Raw genomic sequence first — 18,799 nt, 5'->3', positions numbered from 1 at the left:
TCGAGCACAAGGCTAAATTAGGATGTGAACACCTTAATCTACAGTTGCAAATGCTGACAGCAATGGCACTTCATCAACTATTTTTGCAGTCTTATTTGCTACGTATCTCACTGATTTCTCAAGCCTGTGCAACCAGCCCTCCCTCATCTCCACATAAATTAGCTAAATGACCTCTTGTACCTGCTTGAAATGAAAATTGTCATCTGAAAGAGAAAATAGCTGTTCTAAATGTTTGCAGGGAATGGAGAGGGTGTTAAGGATTGCAAGCTTCTCTGCAATACAAAAACCTCAAATTCACATGTGAGAAATTAGTCTTACCTGATATTTAAAGCCAAGAAATTAATAATCTTCACTAGAAACAGCAGAATGCTTTTTTTTTCATATTTGCATTTAACATTTAACATTAACAGGCTATGGATCTTGTTTAGGAAAAATATTGCTGTAGCAGAGCTGAAATTGGTCTATATTTGCTACATGCATTGTATAACAGATTCTGTACCATGCTTCATGGATAGAGATGTCTGAGTGGCCACCAGATTCAATGACACTGTGCTCTTAAAAGCTTTATTGCAAGTACAGATTGAAGCCGAAAGGCAGAGACAGCTTTAACTTTACACTGGTGGTGTTTGAGAAGAGATACTCAAATTAGAAAGTAGAAATTCAAATACTGGCCACAAGTGCAATAAAATACCAGTTCTCTGGCTTGTTATACACACCTCTGAAAGGATTAATTTAAGGACTGCAACAGAAACAAGTCAGCAGACTGACCTGGGAGTAAATTATTTCCTCCAGGGTTGAGTGCCTCTGAGCACATACTTATCACAGCAAAATATGAAGCAGTTTTAGCAAAAGAGGGAAGCCCCTAATAACCTCCTCCCAGGAGGTTCCATGGCCCATCAGACAGGGAGGAGAGGAGGCTGTCACCTCCTCCCACCTGCTGCCTGTGCTCTTACACAACCCAGGATGCCAGGAGCCTCCTCCCCTTGCCAGAGCACAAGACTGGCTCACACCTAGCACCTTGAGGCCCTTTCTGGCAGAAATGCCCCCTCAGAGGTCATGCACAGCTCTTATTATTGCCCTATGAATTTGAGATATTAACTACTATGAACAACTTGACACCTTGCTGTACAAAAACCTAGCCATGTTCACATTCAACTGACTCATCCTCTGCTGGACAGGACTTGGCATTCACGCTTGCTGAATTACAGAAGATCCCAGGCAGGCACTCCAACCTGCCTTTGTCCCACTGCATGGCAGCCTTGCACTTGGGCATATTACTCATCCCACCAACTTGGGGTCAAATCTGCTGCCAGCATGCTCCATTGCCTTTTCCAAGGGATAGATAGAGGAGTTCAACAGCACACATCCCTGTACAGACTCCCTTGTAGTCCTCGTCACCAGTCCCTGGGAAGATTATGACACATGAACCATAACACATCTCAGCTTTAAGAGTTTCAGAACAATGTCCATGGCACAACACAATAGCCTCCAAATACTTCCAGCTGTTTGGAAACTGAGGAAAAGGCGCTTCTCCCACCACCAACAACTGTTGAGCATTTGCCAGAGATTCTGATCATGCCATTATTCATTGGCTGAGTAGGCAGCCATCTCACCTTTGCCACAGTGTGGACCAAAGCTCAGTAAGCACGTTTTGTGATCTTACAGCAATACTACATGTCCATATGTGTAGAAAGCTGAAGAGGATGGGACAGAGCTTATGCATCTCTTAAGAGGGCAGACAGAGGGGATTTTCTCCAGGAAAAAAAATGTACTCAGGAAGAATAGAGACAAGTTGGAGAGCATATTACCTATCCGCTACTGTGGGGCAAACCATTTCTTTTCATTTTGGGAGCTAAACAAGTCTCTAAATTTGACTCTTAAGTGAGTGAATGATAGAGTTACAGCAGAATAGCAAGACTACAGTTCACTCATTTGTTAAAAAGCCTAATATAAGGCAAGGGTAACAGGGCTTTTGCACATTTCTATACAATATGGGACTTCAAGCACACAATACACACTACCTGAGCAGCATGATAGAGGGTCCCAGCTGCCCCACCTCCACCTCTGATACTCACTTGGTCAGTTCATTTATAGGCAAGACAACAACTGGCACACACGATTGCAGCAAGTTAAACCCAGATATCTGAGAAACACCCTTGGTATCTCTCCATGTTACTTGCATAAGCAGAACTACTCATAGAAGGTGAAACGGTCTGAATCAGAAGTGAGCAAGGATACCCACAGTCTCTTCAATAATGACCAAGTATTTGTAAATTAACTATACTGCAAAAAACAATATGCTTCATCAAGACACAGCTTTGCCTGCCTATTTATTTCTGCTGCATGAACACTGAGTTTCTCTCCATCCAAAAGATGAATATTTTCACTGGAGAAAAATAAATGGGCACAATCACCCTGAAAACCCTGGGAGAACACACCATACATACTAGAAAGTCATGTAAATTGTCCAAGCTGATCCTAGAGCCTATTCACCTTCCTCTTTGGCAGAGACTTCTGCAGCCATTACACAGGGATAAAGGCAGCTTCAAAATTGCTAGACAAGTAAATCTTGAAGAAAGGAGTCACAGCATTTATGAGGCTTGGAAAATTCTGTGCAATACTACGCATCACATATAACCATACACTTTGTGTATTCTGTCAAGTGCCCCTGAATCCCTTTACACAATATTACTAAGCTGTATTAAGAAAGCTTTATCACTAGCAGAGAATCAGACACTGACGAAAATACACAATGTATTTGGAGCATCTTTCTTCATAATGACCATTAACACAATATTGTTAAGTACTTAAAATTATGCCTGAAAGTTTTTCTTCAAGTAACAATGTTTTTCAAATAGAAAATGAAAGTAGATCAGTATTCTTGTCTTGAGATCTTAAGATTAGCATTGCTCTAAGATTAAAACATCCTAGAAGGAAAAGTTTCTAGTGCAAATTTTAAGTACTTTCTCCCCAAAATAATTCAGTGCTAAGATGCTCTTCCTTTGTACTTGCCACAGGGTTATTGCTAAATGACTTTTGCAGCACATCTGACTTCTAAGAACTCTACTCAGATGGCCCAAGCCTCAGCCTTCATTTGTTTGCAGCAGGGGTTCCCAAGTCCTAAATCCCATGGGGGCTTCTGAAGGGACTGCTCTGCACACCTGACTGTTCTTCAATTGCAGCCCATGCTTCAGAGGGACCTGTGAAAGAGTACAGACAGACAATTCAGCAACTCCATCACAGCCCCAGAGTGCCTCAAAGACTGACCAAAACCTCATTAGTTTCACACAGCTACAGTAAAAGGGTAAAGTTCCAGAGAGGCAAAAGATTGAAGTCTGACTAAGCAGCAAGGTGTTATAGCCATTATTTCCCAATGCAATGGTGAAGGGCTTATTTACATTTGTTATCCAGAGTGCAAACTACTGGCAACCATCCCACAGCAGGTTTGCTGTGTGTTTTATCTGCAGGAGAAATTCTCATCTCTTTGGTGATTCAAGTCCAGCAAGCACAAGATGTAAAAAGATAACTTTCATTATTGCAACAGAATGTTTTTTCATAGCAGTTGTTACCCCATTTGGAAAATATTGCTTGATATCCTGTAATCCCTCTGCATCTGTCATTTCAGTTTATTAGTTCCCTGAGTATATTCAAAGCTGTAAATGGAGAAACTGAGCTGTCCAGATTTCAAATTGAAGATGGGAGCCAACTGACAAAATACCACGTAGCTGTTTCAGTTTAATAATCCCATGTGGACAGATGATGCATCTACTATTCCCTCTGAAGCTTATTTCCAAATTCAGTTATTATGCAGATGGTAAAATCTATTCTTTGAGGGTCAGGATTAAAGCCAATGGAAAGTGCTATGTAATTCATTGAGGGAAAAATAGCTATTACTGATACCTGGAAGGTAATATCCATTTCCAATACAAAACACTACATTTTATGACAGCTAACATTTTCCAAAACCTTCCTAAGCACCCAAACTTTAAAAATCACCTAATGCCAGACACTGCAGAGAAGTAAGCAGTTCAGTGTAACAACAGATGCTTCCCAGACCACATACTCCAAGCCAAAAAAATGGCCTACAGGAAGAACATTCTCTCTCCTTCAAAACTGAGTGCCCTGGTAGGTAGAGCAGAGCTCAGGTGCCCACTCTAACATAACTCCAAAGTGACTGAAAAGCTTCTGCACATACCAAGGCTTCCCCAGCAGAAGAAACCAAATTGTCTTTTCCCTCTCAGCCTTACCAAGGACTCTGCAGAGGTGGAGCAGTGCATAGGTCCTGAAGGGTCTTGGTGTCCTCATGCAGCCTGAGAGATGGACACATCCCATCTGGGCATGATGATGTGCAGTATAAATCAAGTGATGGTCCAACAGCTGTACTGGGAGGAATATAGGCATCTCCATGCCATCTATGAAGCATAACAAATACAGCATATGTAAAAATCACCTAATGGTCCAAAACCAGAAAAATATTATGCCAGTGTCTTAGAATAAGCTGATAATATTTATTACTTCAGAAATTACTAATTCATACAGCTGGAGTACTTTTTTTTTTTTACAAGAAAGAAAAGGAGTTTAATTTAACCCTGGCATTAAAATATACTTGCTAAATGTAGCAGGGCATTGTTGAAGACAAATTAATTTAAACATAAAGCTGACTCTATAAAATATCAGAATCACCCTTCCAAGACAAAAATACTTTAAGAACATTTAGGTCTTTTTAAAGAAAATTAGCCAGCGACTTAAAACATCTTCTCTTGGTCATAATAAAATGCTGTTCTCAGGCTCAGCTGCATTTCCACATTTTGTACACCTGCAAAACAGGCACTGACCAAAGCTCCATTTTTGTATTCTAAGTTCTTCCTCTCATCTACGGAGTTGGATAACATTCAGTTTTACCTGGAGGCATTTGCAGTCTTATTAAGGGGCATAGTGAGCTAAAAAAGGTATGACCTACTCATGGAGGCAAACTGTGATTATCAAAGAGAAAGCCACAGGGTATTCATCATTAAAAACTGAATTAACAAGGCATTCTGCATTTCCTCCGTACAGTTTCCTTTGACAGAGGATTTAAAGGATGCTCTGGATTCAGGAACTCAATAAATACATTAAATGTCATAGCAAGCCTTCCATGCACATCCTGACCCATACTGGCATTGTACTTTGTGTGGTACAATGCAAAACCAGGCTTGGAAGTCTCTCTCTATACCTAGATCTTGGTCAGTGAATCCAGGTGGACTAAATACTGCTTTCAGCACCAAGCACAAGAGCTCGCCTATACTGGCTACCAGCAGACATACTTCCTTATGGCATCACCCATAAGGAGCTCTGTTTGGCCAGTACTTTGCCAGTCCCAGAAGGGAGACGTGGATGCATTAAAGTTACAGCATCCATCTGAACATTCATTTTTCTCTAGCAGGGGTTGTTTAGAGTCTGCTCGTGTGTGTGTGTGTGTGTGTTCTTATACAATCCCATTCTTTTCCTCAAGTTAATGCACTCCACACAGACCTTTTAGATTAAAAACACAATACCTTTTAGTCAAAGTTCTCCATAGAGGGACACGCTATCAATATCTTTGAGCAACTCCCCACTGCAGTCAGCAGGGAACTCTTCTCTAAAAGAATCAATGGCACAACAAAGTCTATGGTTGTTGGGGTTCTTTTATATATAGTGTCATAGCTTTAAAATGAATCCTGGCATTTATCCTTAAAAAATTAATGAAAAAATAAATGAAAAGAGGAAAAAAGATGACGAAATACTTGCTGCAGTCAAAAGGCTGGTAAGGGCAAAGACAGTACCATAGTGCTGCTAGAATATTAGATGCAGAATCCTGATAATGTCATAAAATACCTTTGCTGTAAGCCCAGCAGGTATTTGTGGGGATCTGTCTGCATCATTTGATTATTTATTATAGAAGCAGCCCCCAAAAAACAAAGTAGAGCTATCACTACCAGAAGAGAAGGACTAAAGAAAGCTTGGCCCAACAAGACAGTGTTCAACAATATGTGAAAGCCTTCAAGCACATCTTCACCGCTAAGAGCAAATGGACTAGCTCTCCTGTACCCATTAGGCACTTAAGATAGCCTTAACTATTAGATGCAAAAAGTTAACTTACTGGAGAAGCTTTGCCAGCATATGCCAGCCCCACCAACTACAAGATTCATTCTTTACTAGCTAAGAAGTCTCCTCCACCCCTCAGAGCTTTAATGGAGTTGTGATTAATTGCACCAAAGTGGATTTGGCCCAGTCTTTCCAATGCAACACTATTGATTTACTCCTATAGCACAAGTAGCCCACCAGATTTTGACATTGAAATATGACCTTATTTAATGACACCCTCTCTTAGTAATATCTTCCAGATTTCTCTGTTATTCATTCTGGGATTTAGATTTAATTTTGGTGCTGTTAAGTTGCATATACTTTTATTGTGCTCTATTTACAGAATGATTCTTGCAATTAATTACAGTAATGAGCTTATGGCTAAAATACTTAGAGAATGCTGATTAGATAATTAATGATTGGTTGTTGATTGTAGCATTTTATTGAGCATACACTGTGGGTTGGCCTCCTCTTTCCTTTTTTGGTCCTTCTTGCTCAAGTTCTAATAGGTAATTGAATAAATGATTAGTGAGAAAGTAGATTACATGAATCATATTTAACCCCTTGGCACTTAGACAGGAATCCAGAATGATATAATGTGAGGAATATAAGGAATCAATTTCTTTGGTATTTTCATTGTAGTAATTACATGCTGAAAATAGTTTTAAATCAGACAGTGCAAAATTGGCAAATAGGCTGGACCTGAACTAAGGAACCTCTGTGCAGCAGCAAGTGATATTAGAGTAGCTGCCTGTCAGCAAGGACAGGACCAACCAGCAAGCAAAAGGGCTGCTGGCAAGGACACAGAAGAGCTTGGCCATGTCAACTGGTGTCACCACACCAGGAGTCAAACAGTAGACCACAGAAAAAAAATATATCCTTACAGGGTCTGGGTCTGAAATAAGACATCAGGTCATCCTTTCCCTGCTATCAGTAAGCTCCTCACAAGTCTTCAGCCAAGCTGAAGCTCCATCCCTCCCCAAGGCGAAGCCGTAACATGGACAACATACTTCCAAGCAGAAGCTGGATGAGCAGCTGGTACAGCCACAAGGAAGTTCAGCTTGACCAAAAGCCACATATCAAAATAATGCAATTGAGGCCATCTGGTGTGCTTTCAGAAAACTAGCAAGATGTATAGAATCACAAAAGCAAGCACTATGTACACATATTATGATACAGTCTAATTAAGAGAGCTCCCATTGACTTCAGCCTCAGCTCTCAAAATTCATCACTTCTGAGAGTCAGACCCGCAGGTCTCCAGCAGACATACATTAAGTGAGCAATCTGTATTCAGGCCACTGAAGCAAAGGTCCTTGCAGCTGTCTTCCCTTGACAGAGCCACGGAGAAAGTTCATTCTGTATCATAACAAAAGTAGGGGCTTGTGGCAAAAAACAGCTAGTATTTAGATACCTGTTGATACTTCATATACAGAACTGGCCAAATGAGAGTTGCCAGGCAGCCTTAACTGCAGCCTTCCTGGAAAAGCAAAGCACATTTCCCCAGGTATTTGGCTTCCTTCCCTGCTACTTTCAGATTCTGATGCTGCTCACAGACCACTGATCTCTTCTCTCTTATGACAGCAATAGGACCAAAGGGAACAGCATGGAGCAGTGACAAGAAGATTAGGTTGGATATCAGGAAAAGGCTCTTCACCAGAAGGTGGCTGGACACTGGAATAGGCTCCCCACATTAGTGGTCACAACCCCAAGCTGTGAGAGTTCAAGCAGCATTTGGACAACACTCTCAGACAGAGTTTGAACTTCAGGTGATCTCAGTGATCCTTGTGGGTCCTTTCCAACTCAGTATATTTTATGAAATCAAGAATAGGGCATCACAATTGACTGATAAGTTACATTTCCTCAAGGAGATCAACCCACATTGTCTGAGGATGAGTTATGGTAATTTCCTACCATTCTGTAGAAAAAAAGTGATAAAACCTCAGACTGTCCAGCAATTACTCCTCCATGTGATTTCTGCCAGTATGATTATCTAGCATCTGCAGTAAAACAGAACACAGATGGAACATTGTGTCTGGTTCTGCAAGACACACATCAGGCAGTTTCAACACTGCTGTGAATTCTGTAGAAGATGCATCTTGCCCTGTGAAAGGATACCATTTTCCTGTCCCTAAGCCTCAAACAGGCCCATCTCATGCCTGAAGATGCAACTTTTTTTTTTAAAGCCAAAGCCTTGGGAAGAAAAGTCACCACACTGCAAAGGAAAAGATCATCCAGACATCACCTTATGACCCTTGTTTCCAACTTTCAGCAGTCCTTGAACTGTAGCTTATCATAGAAAAACAGATTTAAGTACTTAAAGGATTATTTACCCTCCTTAGGAGCTGCACAATTGGGTCCAAAGGTGTAGGCTTCCCTAAAATCCCTCTGTAGAGGACAAAACATTTTTGTACTCAGTCTTCTGGTAAAGCCCAGGCTTTCACATACCTGCCTGGCAGGTGAAAGACTTTGGAAGGCACCTCAGCCACAAGGGCTGGGTTGTAGACCACCTTGCTCACAATTGTGCAGATGTCAGTCTCCACAGGTGAGGTGGAAGCAAGCATAAGCTTCACAAGGATGCAAAATTTCTATGGTGTACCTTTGACACAGGTCTCCATAGAATCAAGAAATTACTTAGGTTGGAAAGGACCTTCAAGATCATCAAGTCCAACCGCAAACTAACCATACTACTCTAACTCTAACAACCCACCACTAAATCATGTCCCCGATTTTACCACTTAAGTGACAAATTGCCAAATTCACTGAGATAAGTTGCATGCATTAACATCAGAGCCTGGCTGTACTACGATCAACGTTATTCCACTATGAGTCAAACCACCCCGAGTACAACAGATGACATGCCAGCCTATTCTGAATACATTCTCACATTGATTTAATGAATGAAGATGAATTATCTTGCCTCAATCTACTACCAAAGATAGTAGATAAATATACATTCCTGCAAGACAGACCTATTCACTCATGAAAGAGCAAATTAAGCTATCATTTGCCTGAGGCATGCAACTTTCACATCCACCTGTATTTCTTCAACTGTCAGTTCAGTAGTTTTTTCCAGTGAAACAGATATGTCAAGATCCATTTTTAGCAGACAAAGGAAACTAGCAGGGAGACAAGTAGGCAAGATTTCTCTCAACCTACAATTAAAAACCCACATTACCAGCTGATGATGATATAGTCATACATTTGAAGGAAATTACATATTGGGCACAGTTTTCCTCTATACAGCATGATCATGGATAATTAATACACATGATTGCTAAGAACACTATCACAAGTCCCTGGCTAGAACCATTCCAGTTGGGAGGGTCACAATCTGTTCTATCATGTTATCCATATCTTCCATTTCTTTAAGACAAAGCACAGGATTGCTACTAATACAACACAAGCTTTCTCATGAGTTTCAGAAGCCAGCTGTCTTGGAGTAAAACCAGAGTACAGCAGTGCTGCTGGGTTGCGTGATCATAGTTATCAAGGGAGTCACTTCAAATGCATTTTGTTCTACCCACATACCGCATCTAACACCTGATAGGTCAGTAAGATTTCAAGGGATTAACATTTATCTTTAAAAGAGGAAGAGCATAGGAAGCATTTCTTTTTATTAACAATTATGTCCTGCAGTTGCACTTGCACACCAGACTGTGGCAGCCCCCAGGCTACTGGCAGCTTGCCTGCACTGTACAAGCCATTTATCCTTGACTACCCACAAAGTAGCTTTTCACATACAAAGGTTTAACTGCCTCCTACAGTGCTCCACCAAGGGCTAGATCCCCGCACCTTAAATCATCTTCTATGACCAAAGTCTGTATGAACTGCACAGCAAGACAGGAAGTCAGTTTATATTTTACTTTGGAGTCTCCTGCTATTCTCCATTTTATGCAATATCTGCTTGCAGGCTACTGCTGCTCTGTAAAAGATTGCGCAAGATTGAATATTAAGAGGGCACTATCTCTAGTCCCTCATCCATACAACCAAAATTGTCAAAAATTCAACATCTTCCTTAATTCATGGCATGGACATCAAAATCAAATGCAGTGGAGTCAAAGGACATGCTCTGAGCTGTAGGTAGTCCAAGTGCTGTTGTACTCTCACAACAGGACCAGGACCTCAGCATCTCCAAAAAAGGAGCACTTTCAACTTGTGCTCCTTCCCAATCATCATATAGGTCAACTCTGCATGTACCACCAGTTATCACCCATAAAGCCAATTCACTAAATAAATTTCAAGCCCCTGATTCAAGTGCCAATACAATAGTTTGACACAACCATTAGAATTTATTACATTAATGCACAGAAAATAACTTGTCTTTTTTAAGCACATGATGCTTCATAATAGCAAGAAAAGTTATTAATTTCCCCTGTAAGCATTAAAAACCTTGCAAGAAGCAGTAAGTCCTTCATCACTCCAAGCAGCAAACCAGATAGATCAGAAAAGAAACTGGCAGCTGGACTCTTGTTGAAGATTTCAGAGGAACAAGTACAATTCAAGAATGCACTGCACTTGACTGCTTTTTCAGCCTTAACTACGCACAGCAAACATTTGGAAAATGTATATACATCTATACACCTATATACAGGTTAGGAATAGATGTATAGACAGGATAGAGACAAATAGATGTATAGACAGGTTAGGAATGTGAGACAATGTAACCAAGAGAAATATATCAAATAATTTCATCTTCTATATCAACCTTCAGTCAACTTCTACTTTTTAGGGCCAACAACCCTAGATAATGTTCATTTAATAATTTGCCTTTGCCTTACTAAGTCAAATTCCTCATGCCATTTTGCAGCACAGCCCAATATTAATGAGATAATCTAAACTTCAGCTCTGAGCTGCAGCTTATTTTTCTGTACACTATGGGAGGCCAGCAACCCTTGAATGGTATTGATGGTGCACCATTCAAATGCTGTCAAGTTTGCAGAGTACTTAGCTACGTGTTGCTTTTAGGGCATGTATAAGCTATTTTATTTATGCAATAATCACTAGACAGAAGTTGCCTCTTGTTCAAATAGCTCAGAGAAACGAGAATGAAATATTCAAGTTGTAGTCTCTTCTGCAAGAGACTAGAAGTGCAAAAATTTCACTATGGAACACTGGATATCTCCCATCTTTGAAGCAGCCTGCTGGGTAATCTAAAGTCATTTGTTACAAGTTGAGCCCAGTTCCTGCACACTGGATTAATCTTGATCTGCTGACAACAGTACATGTATGGTTCACATTTGTTATTGCAGGTGAGGCTCAAAACATATCAATTCAAGAAATATCCAGAATTCCCTACTGACAGAAAACAAGCAATTTTAAATTTGTCTGGAGACACCATCTTAACTTCTGGTTAAGTCAAATGTTTCACTCTAACTAGTTTCAGTCCATCTCCATTTTGGATAATTGCACAGATGTTTTGATCAACCACTGAACAATTAGATTAAGTGTGTCAGTCCAATGAATTGCCAAAGCAACATCTCCCTCAGGTGAATCTCTTAAACCAAGGCCAACAGCTTCTTCACTGAGAAGCATGGTGTGCAGTTACCACTAGCTCTGCAGTTCTCCTCAAGATGGAGAATAGTCTGAGGAAAACCCATGAGCATTCATACTATCTGAAATGCAACTTAATGAATATTTTGCCCTGAGGCCAGATTGCAAAGTGCTATGAAAACAAGAGGAAATCAGAAGCTTAACAGGAGGAAATACTTGCAACTAATTATTTTATGAAGGACCTGTTACAGCACAAACACCATGAAGGCAACTTATTTTTCTCATTTGCAAAGCAAAGAACCTAGTACCAGCCACACAATAATACCACTTCCAGAAAGCAGGAAACACTTCTGTCCTATATATATACACACCCCAACACAACTACCTGCTCTCTTCCGAGTTCCCCTCATGCTACTCTGGTACCATGATGGACAGTTAAATGTAATATTAGCAGGTAGAGTCAGGCTCTCATTAAAATGAGAAGCAAGACTTCAGCTAAAAAAATGTATCCCCATCTACATATTGCATAGTTTACTTGACAAGTATCAACTGATTTTTTTTTTTTAACTAGTCATCTGAAGAGATAGGAATCATACTCCTAATGACTCTAACATGCTTAGTTCTAAACAGAAGGAAGGAGTTGCTGGTCATCTGCTACAAGCCTCAGACTTTATACTCATAAACCATGAGTCATTTCCCACAGTCTTTGCAATGCCCAGCATATCATGAGCTAACTCCATGATCCGTATTTCTTATTTAAAAAAATACAAGTTCAATCTTAACGAGCTACCCGAAGTTTATTTTTAATAGCATGCCCATTGATAGACCACATTTACTATCAGATACAAGTATGTGGAAGAAAAACATCCAAAATAGAGAAGCCATCAAAATCAACTGGCCATGGCAGCTGTATGTTAAAGGAAAACTAACCAATTACTTTTTCAAAAATACAGTAACTTCTATAAATTAGCATGGGAAATAGTCCTTTTGAAATAAAAAACATGGAAATATCACCAGCAAGAAGAATGGAATTGTCAAAGATGAAGTCAGGAATTGCATCAAGTTAAGCCTGCCAAGGTGAACAAACAGTTCTGGTGAAGATTTCCTTACATGCTGCACATTACATAGGTTAAAGGATACAAAAATCACCAATGTAGATATTTCATATTGCCTTCAGGTATACATCCATACTACGGCTTTTCACAAGTGTTCCCCAACTTTCCATTGGGATAACTTATACTCTAAACTCAACAGTTAAGGAGAAATTAGCTTTTCAAAAAGGCCTTAAGGGTATTTCCTGCACCCATCATCTCCCTTGAACACTGACATACAGTTGGGGAGGCAAGTCCATCACTACTGTAGTTCTACCATATATCCTACCATAGCAATAGAGAGGTAAGCAAATTTGTAAGCCCTGAATTTTGCCAGAGAAGACTTTTTCCTGCTGGGTATCACAAACACTCAAAAATTGGAGGGCAGGGATGGCTGCCTAGGCTCCCCAGGCTGGGCTGCCCCATTCTTCCCACATATACACCCCCTTGCCCTTCCTCTAGGAGTATACAACTCATGAAGCAAGGGCACCTTACAGTTATTGTTAGCATAGTAAAAACCCTTAGGGAACCCAGTAAGAAAGTCCTTTATGCTGCATAGAAAGAGTAGGGAACGAATTTCTAGAGCCTTCACAAGGCAAATATCACTGTACACATTCTAGACTATGAACCTAAGATATGCAGATTAACAGAGCAAAGTGGAGAGAAAGAGTTAAACACTATTAAACAGACTTCGCAAAGCATACTAACAGCAAGAGTAAAGCTGGTCAGTTCTGTGCAACTGTAAGAGAAGTTACTCGCATTCTTACTTGCAAAGACCCTATATGAAGTCTGGTTGTCAGTCCTTGTTTAATACACAAGAATCCTAACTAGGAGAGGAACAGTTAACATATAGATCATCAAGGGTTCAAATAGCCCATTCAGCCTACTTAGTACAAGCACCTACATCTCACAAGGACTCATTTGGTACTGTACTCAAGCACCAGTTCACAGCTAGAGCACAACTGAAGTCCTTACATCTCAAGGGGTGTTGGGTGGGAGAGGCAGAGAAGAATACACACCACACACAGTCATCACAGCATTACAGAAACCACCGATTTCCTATTGTTGAACCAAGTCCCTTTTCTATAGTTCCTTACATATGCCTGGTTTCACACACCTGAAACAGCTTCAGGCACATCAGCAGAAGTGGCCACAGCATTACAGTCAGTATATACTTAAACAGAGAAGCAAAACCAGATCAACACATACACAGCTGTGCATAGTGCACTTAATCACATAGATAATTTTCACCTGTACCTAACAGGCAAAGCTTAACTAACCCAGCTGAAACAATCAGGCTTTAAGATCCCTAGGAAAAGCTTAAAGTTTTAATTTATCTTGGCACTTCTCTGAAACAGTTTGAAAACCAAGAAGCAGCTGAAACCGATCTCTCAACAGCTCACTTTTTATGTACCAGAAGCTGAGACCAGCAGCAGTCTCCTCCCTATTCAGTCTTACAGTAAGAAAATTACAGTTCATATGAAACATGGAAGGCGGAATTCAAAGAAAAAGTTATCAAATTATTTCTCAGAGAAAACAAAGGAGACTATTAGTTACTATACTGAAGGAAAGCTTCCTCTACCTCCTAAAGCCTAGGAACCTCATTTTTCATATCTAATACTCAACATTCTCTAATAACTGAAAACCAGAGCTCACCTGCACACCTGAATAACTCCAGCCTACTCCTAAGCAACAACTGCTCTAGAAGAAAAACAAATATGTTGCTTCCAAGAAAAGAAACTGAAGAGTTTATCAAGCAAAGATACTTTGTAAAAGTTTCTAAACACTTTAAAATCTATATTCCAATAACAAAATAGCCATAACTCAGAGGTTTTCAAGGCCCATAGCTCACTTCACCTTAGTCTCTCCCTACAAACTAAAGAAAACAGCAGCAACCTTTCATACAAAAAAACCATTTGCGTCAATGAAGAAAGCACTCCAGTTCTCTTGAAGAAATTACAGCTCATAATGGCTCTTAAGCAGCACAACTCCCTCTTACCTTGCTCACAGACAAAAATGGCAGGAGCTCTTCCACATGCCACCTTTATAATACTAATGACTAGCTGCTGATTGGATACAGATGGGGAAGTCTCAAACTATTTATTGCTTGGGTGCAGTACTGAGGCTTGTGTTATCTGAGTGGAAGGGTGTGAGCTGCGTTTTATTTTTTTTTCTTTATTATTATTATTTTTTTTCCTTTGTAGGTTTGATTATGTTTTGTTTATTAGCTAATTCAATATACTGCAAAAGGATTTAGTTTCTTTTAGAGGTTCTAAATTTTATTAAATTTGTACACATTTGGTCTTCTTATTCTGTAATTTTTTATTTATTAAATAAAGGTTTATTTAAAATGTGGAAGAGTAAAGCTGTGGTACTTATGAAAAAATACTGTGTTTTTTAAGTATATTGTGGAAAAATACTTGTGATTAATTAAAAGTAGTCCTTTATTATAAAGTATCTAGTTAATTTTAATTATGTTTATAACATTTTTAATATTTAAGATGTATTAACTTTTTGTTATAACCTGTAAAAAGGTTACAGGTGCTATTGATAAGTTATTAACATCAATGAAGTGAATGTTTCAGAAAGTCAAAGTACAAATAAATGTATTTCCTTAACTTGGTAAACGTAACTGATGTTTTTGTGCTTAGACCTGATCTTTGAGATTTATCAGTTTCTTTAAAGTTTTATTTTCTACTTCTTGCTTTTTAATGCAGAATGCTATGGAAGTTGTTAATTAAGATTTTTAATGAGGGCTGATATTTCCTAGCAAAGGGAAATCAAGAAAAGGACAGGCAAATAGACTTCTAAACTTTGCTTAGTTGGTGTAATGTAAGGTTGTTGCTCTGAGTATAATTGGAGTTATGTTTAAAAATAAAATTTTCATCTTTTTTCTTAAAGGCTTTCAATTCCTTTAGTCTAGATGTTGGTATTAACGCTTCTTTAGTTTATGTATTGTTATGAATAATATTCTGAATGGTTCAGATTTTCTAATTATAATTAATGAGGCAGAATTTCAGTGCCATCTTAACCTTCTGGAAGAATCTTTCTGAAAATCCTTATATCTATATAGGCAAGCTGTAAACAGCATTAAAATCAAATTTAGTTATGTTTCTGATCGGAAAAAGTAATGGAGATACTTTGAGTAACAGCTTCCTGCTCTATAAAAACAAGTTGTTCAATTTCTTGCTTGATCAGGACAGTAGAATAAAAAAGGATTTAGATAGCTAATAACAAATAGAATACTACTATTCAGAGTACTTTTGGTTCTTTATTTTTTTCAGTTACTCCGTGTTTTAGCATGAAGCAATCCTTCTGGAAGGTTAAAAACAAGAAGGACTGAGGCTGTTGGGCAGTTCTTGGTTGACTCTTCTACTTGAATGAGTTTCCCGCTTACAGCCTAAAAGTTATGATCCTTTGCCAAATGCTGCACCTCTAACCTGGCATGTCAGTGCAATGTGATTTCCAGTTTGCTGGCAGCCTGTCTTGCTCAGAGTAATTGTAAACAGTGATGCTGGTATTTTTATTGGCTAATTTTACAAGCTGGCATCTGCTGTCAGCAGCTTCATGTAAACACACTCCTGCTGCAGCATCTGTTCTGTTGCATATTGCCCTTACCCTGGTACTTGCGTGATGCTGGGGAAGGACTGATAAAGCTCTCTTCTGAAAGGAGGTATGTTGAGTAAGAGGCTCACACCTTCTCCTGGGGCTGGATCTCTAGAAATGGAATGTTTGAGTCGATCCAGAAACAGTGTTCTAAATGGCTTTCAGATCTCTCCTTAGTGTCCGTTCCTGCTCACTGGTTGAGCAAACTGACTTCTTTCTCAATGTGAAGTTTGGAAATGTGTTAAGGTGATCAGAACAGTAGATTTCTATATAAAATAAAAGATGATTTTTTTTTTGTGAATGAAATTTGACTGAAATGACAGGATTGACTGGCTAGCTGGAAAGTTAAGATTGATCTTGTGGAACCCGTATGTCATCAGAAAAGAATAGTCTCCAGTACAAGTGGAGACTTCTATGAAGAGGCAGGTATATATTTGGAGTTAAACCTTTCTACTCAGTGGAGAAGATGAGAGCAAATCAGTGGCAATGCCATGAAGTCTAGCTTTTCTTTGATGTCAGGCCAATGAAATAACAGATCTATGCAAGTAAAACTAATTGTATTTTAAAAAGTATATAGCGAGCTAGTATATTTAAGTTGCCCCATGCTCCTTGATTCACATCTATTATAAACATAGATGCTTTGAGCACCTAGTGTATGCAGGATTTTATTTTCTCCTTGTCACCATTAGATTTCCTTGGAGCAGAGAGGTGGAAGAGAAAACAATGACAGAAGTCTGCCTTGTAGTTTACTGGGAAGGAGTGAGACTTTTTGGTTTTAGAAGATCATATGAGGTTTTGAATTCATCTTAAGAAAAAAAAGTCAGTTGCAGACTGCAGAGAGCTGCATTACTTCGTAAACATGGACTGAGAAGTAGGAGCCTTTTCTCCTGTGTTCCACCATGCCCAAGTGAGATTTCATGGCCGGTGCAGCTCTCCTGTGAAAATCAGGACTTTCTTCCTACTCAGTGCATTTTTCTGCCTCCAGTGGGAGGTAAAATACTGAGAAAGTGGCTAGTATAAAAATTAAGCATATTCTGTTTTCCCAGAGGAGTGGGCAGACTGGCAGCAGCCTCTTCTCCATGGTGGTGAACATGTTCCCATCTTCCAGCTCAGGGGCTAACTCAGACCCAGAGAAGCCATCTGATTTGCAGGTGTCCAGAGCCAGGAGTGGTAACTGTGAAGAATGTGTTAATAGGCCCAACTTTCTTGTAAGTGAAATAAAGAGCTTGGTGTGGAGGAAATGGCTTCACAATATCTACCACCAACAAAGCATACTCTGGGTGATGATCACAGTACTTCCTGAAATGCTTACCCTTGGTGCAGATAGCTTTCCTGCCCAGGTGATAATACTATGTATCTTGTGGGCACTGATCTGCATCTCTGAGATGAGCTCTGCTCATCTTATTTCTGATCCCTTTTTGCTCAGGGTCCTTCTTCAGAGAGAAGGGATTGTGAATTCTATGCTTCCCTTGAAACACAGAACTTGCTTTGGAATAATTGCATCTTATTTGGGGGAGGAAGAACAAATGTTAATTCCTGATCAGCTGGCTAGGTGATTGCCAGCGAGACAGACGTAGATTTGTATCTCCTCCTGATCTGATTCTTCCCTCCCTTGTAAATGCATTTAAGTCTTTTATTACTATGTGGGGAAGAGTCATGTTTGTTGCTTTAAATAGGATAAGTGAAGTTGCTTATTTGTGTTGCAGTGGTGCAGAAACAGCGTAGCCCTACAAAAGTGTTTTTTAATATTTAAGGGGCTTGAGTACTGTGAATATGAAGTGGGAATGTGTGAAGACTGTTTGATTTAACTACACTTATAATCATCATATGATGCATAGATAAGATGGGGTACATTTTGAGATAGTTACTGTTTGGTGACTAGTTATTCAACTGTGATAATACATTGACCAGAAGCTGTGGTAAGGATGAGCATTCAGTAAAACTTTGTGTAAATGGCTTGATAATGACTTCTGTTCAGCCTGCTCATTTCATTATTTGCTGCTGTATGTAGTTTCACTGTATAAAGGAGCTATGCAATCAGTGCATATGTAATGGTTTTATTAAAGTTTAAATGTTTATAACAGGCTCAGTATTCCCTGAAGTTAATGTCTTTGGGTGACTATTGTGCTCTGGGTAAAATGTCTATTTTGTGCCCTAGAACTGAGACCCATTACAAGTTCACGTTATGAAATATTCTGCTCTAGGCTACAGCTGTAATCTGATTGCCACTCCTTTTTCTACTTTCTCTGCATGTGTCCCCATCTCTTTCACCTCTTGATTGAATGGAATTGTAATCACCTACTCTTCTGTTTAGCTGTGAGCAGAATTAAAGGCAGAAAACAGGCCAGAAGTGTCCGGGAGTTTGCATGTGGAAAGACACAATATACAAGAGGATGAATTGAGTGGGGATTAAGCAAAGGTGCCAAAGCCCAGATGATCTCAGAAGAGACAGAAAGGGGAATGAAGTTGAGAGAATGAGGAGCAGAAGCAATAAAGGGAGAAATAATTTG

At 39.5% G+C, this 18,799-nt stretch overlaps 1 long non-coding RNA gene across 2 annotated transcripts; it reads right to left on the bottom strand.

Annotated features, from left to right (window-relative positions):
• On the bottom strand, nucleotides 446-14,747 carry LOC110398294. 2 transcript variants are annotated; one of them, XR_002438302.1, is made up of 3 exons: nucleotides 14,683-14,747; nucleotides 4,248-4,412; nucleotides 446-3,200 (listed from the first exon to the last, which is right to left on the bottom strand). It is a non-coding gene; the product is annotated as an uncharacterized LOC110398294 (long non-coding RNA). The 2 variants fall into 2 exon arrangements; XR_002438303.1 differs by lacking the exon at nucleotides 14,683-14,747 and adding an exon at nucleotides 14,580-14,665.

The sequence above is a fragment of the Numida meleagris genome, chromosome 4, assembly GCF_002078875.1.
Source record: "Numida meleagris isolate 19003 breed g44 Domestic line chromosome 4, NumMel1.0, whole genome shotgun sequence".
NCBI classification, from domain to species: Eukaryota; Metazoa; Chordata; class Aves; order Galliformes; family Numididae; genus Numida; species Numida meleagris.
Note: the sequence above shows the minus strand (reverse complement) of the source record. Positions and strands in the feature narration are given on the sequence as shown.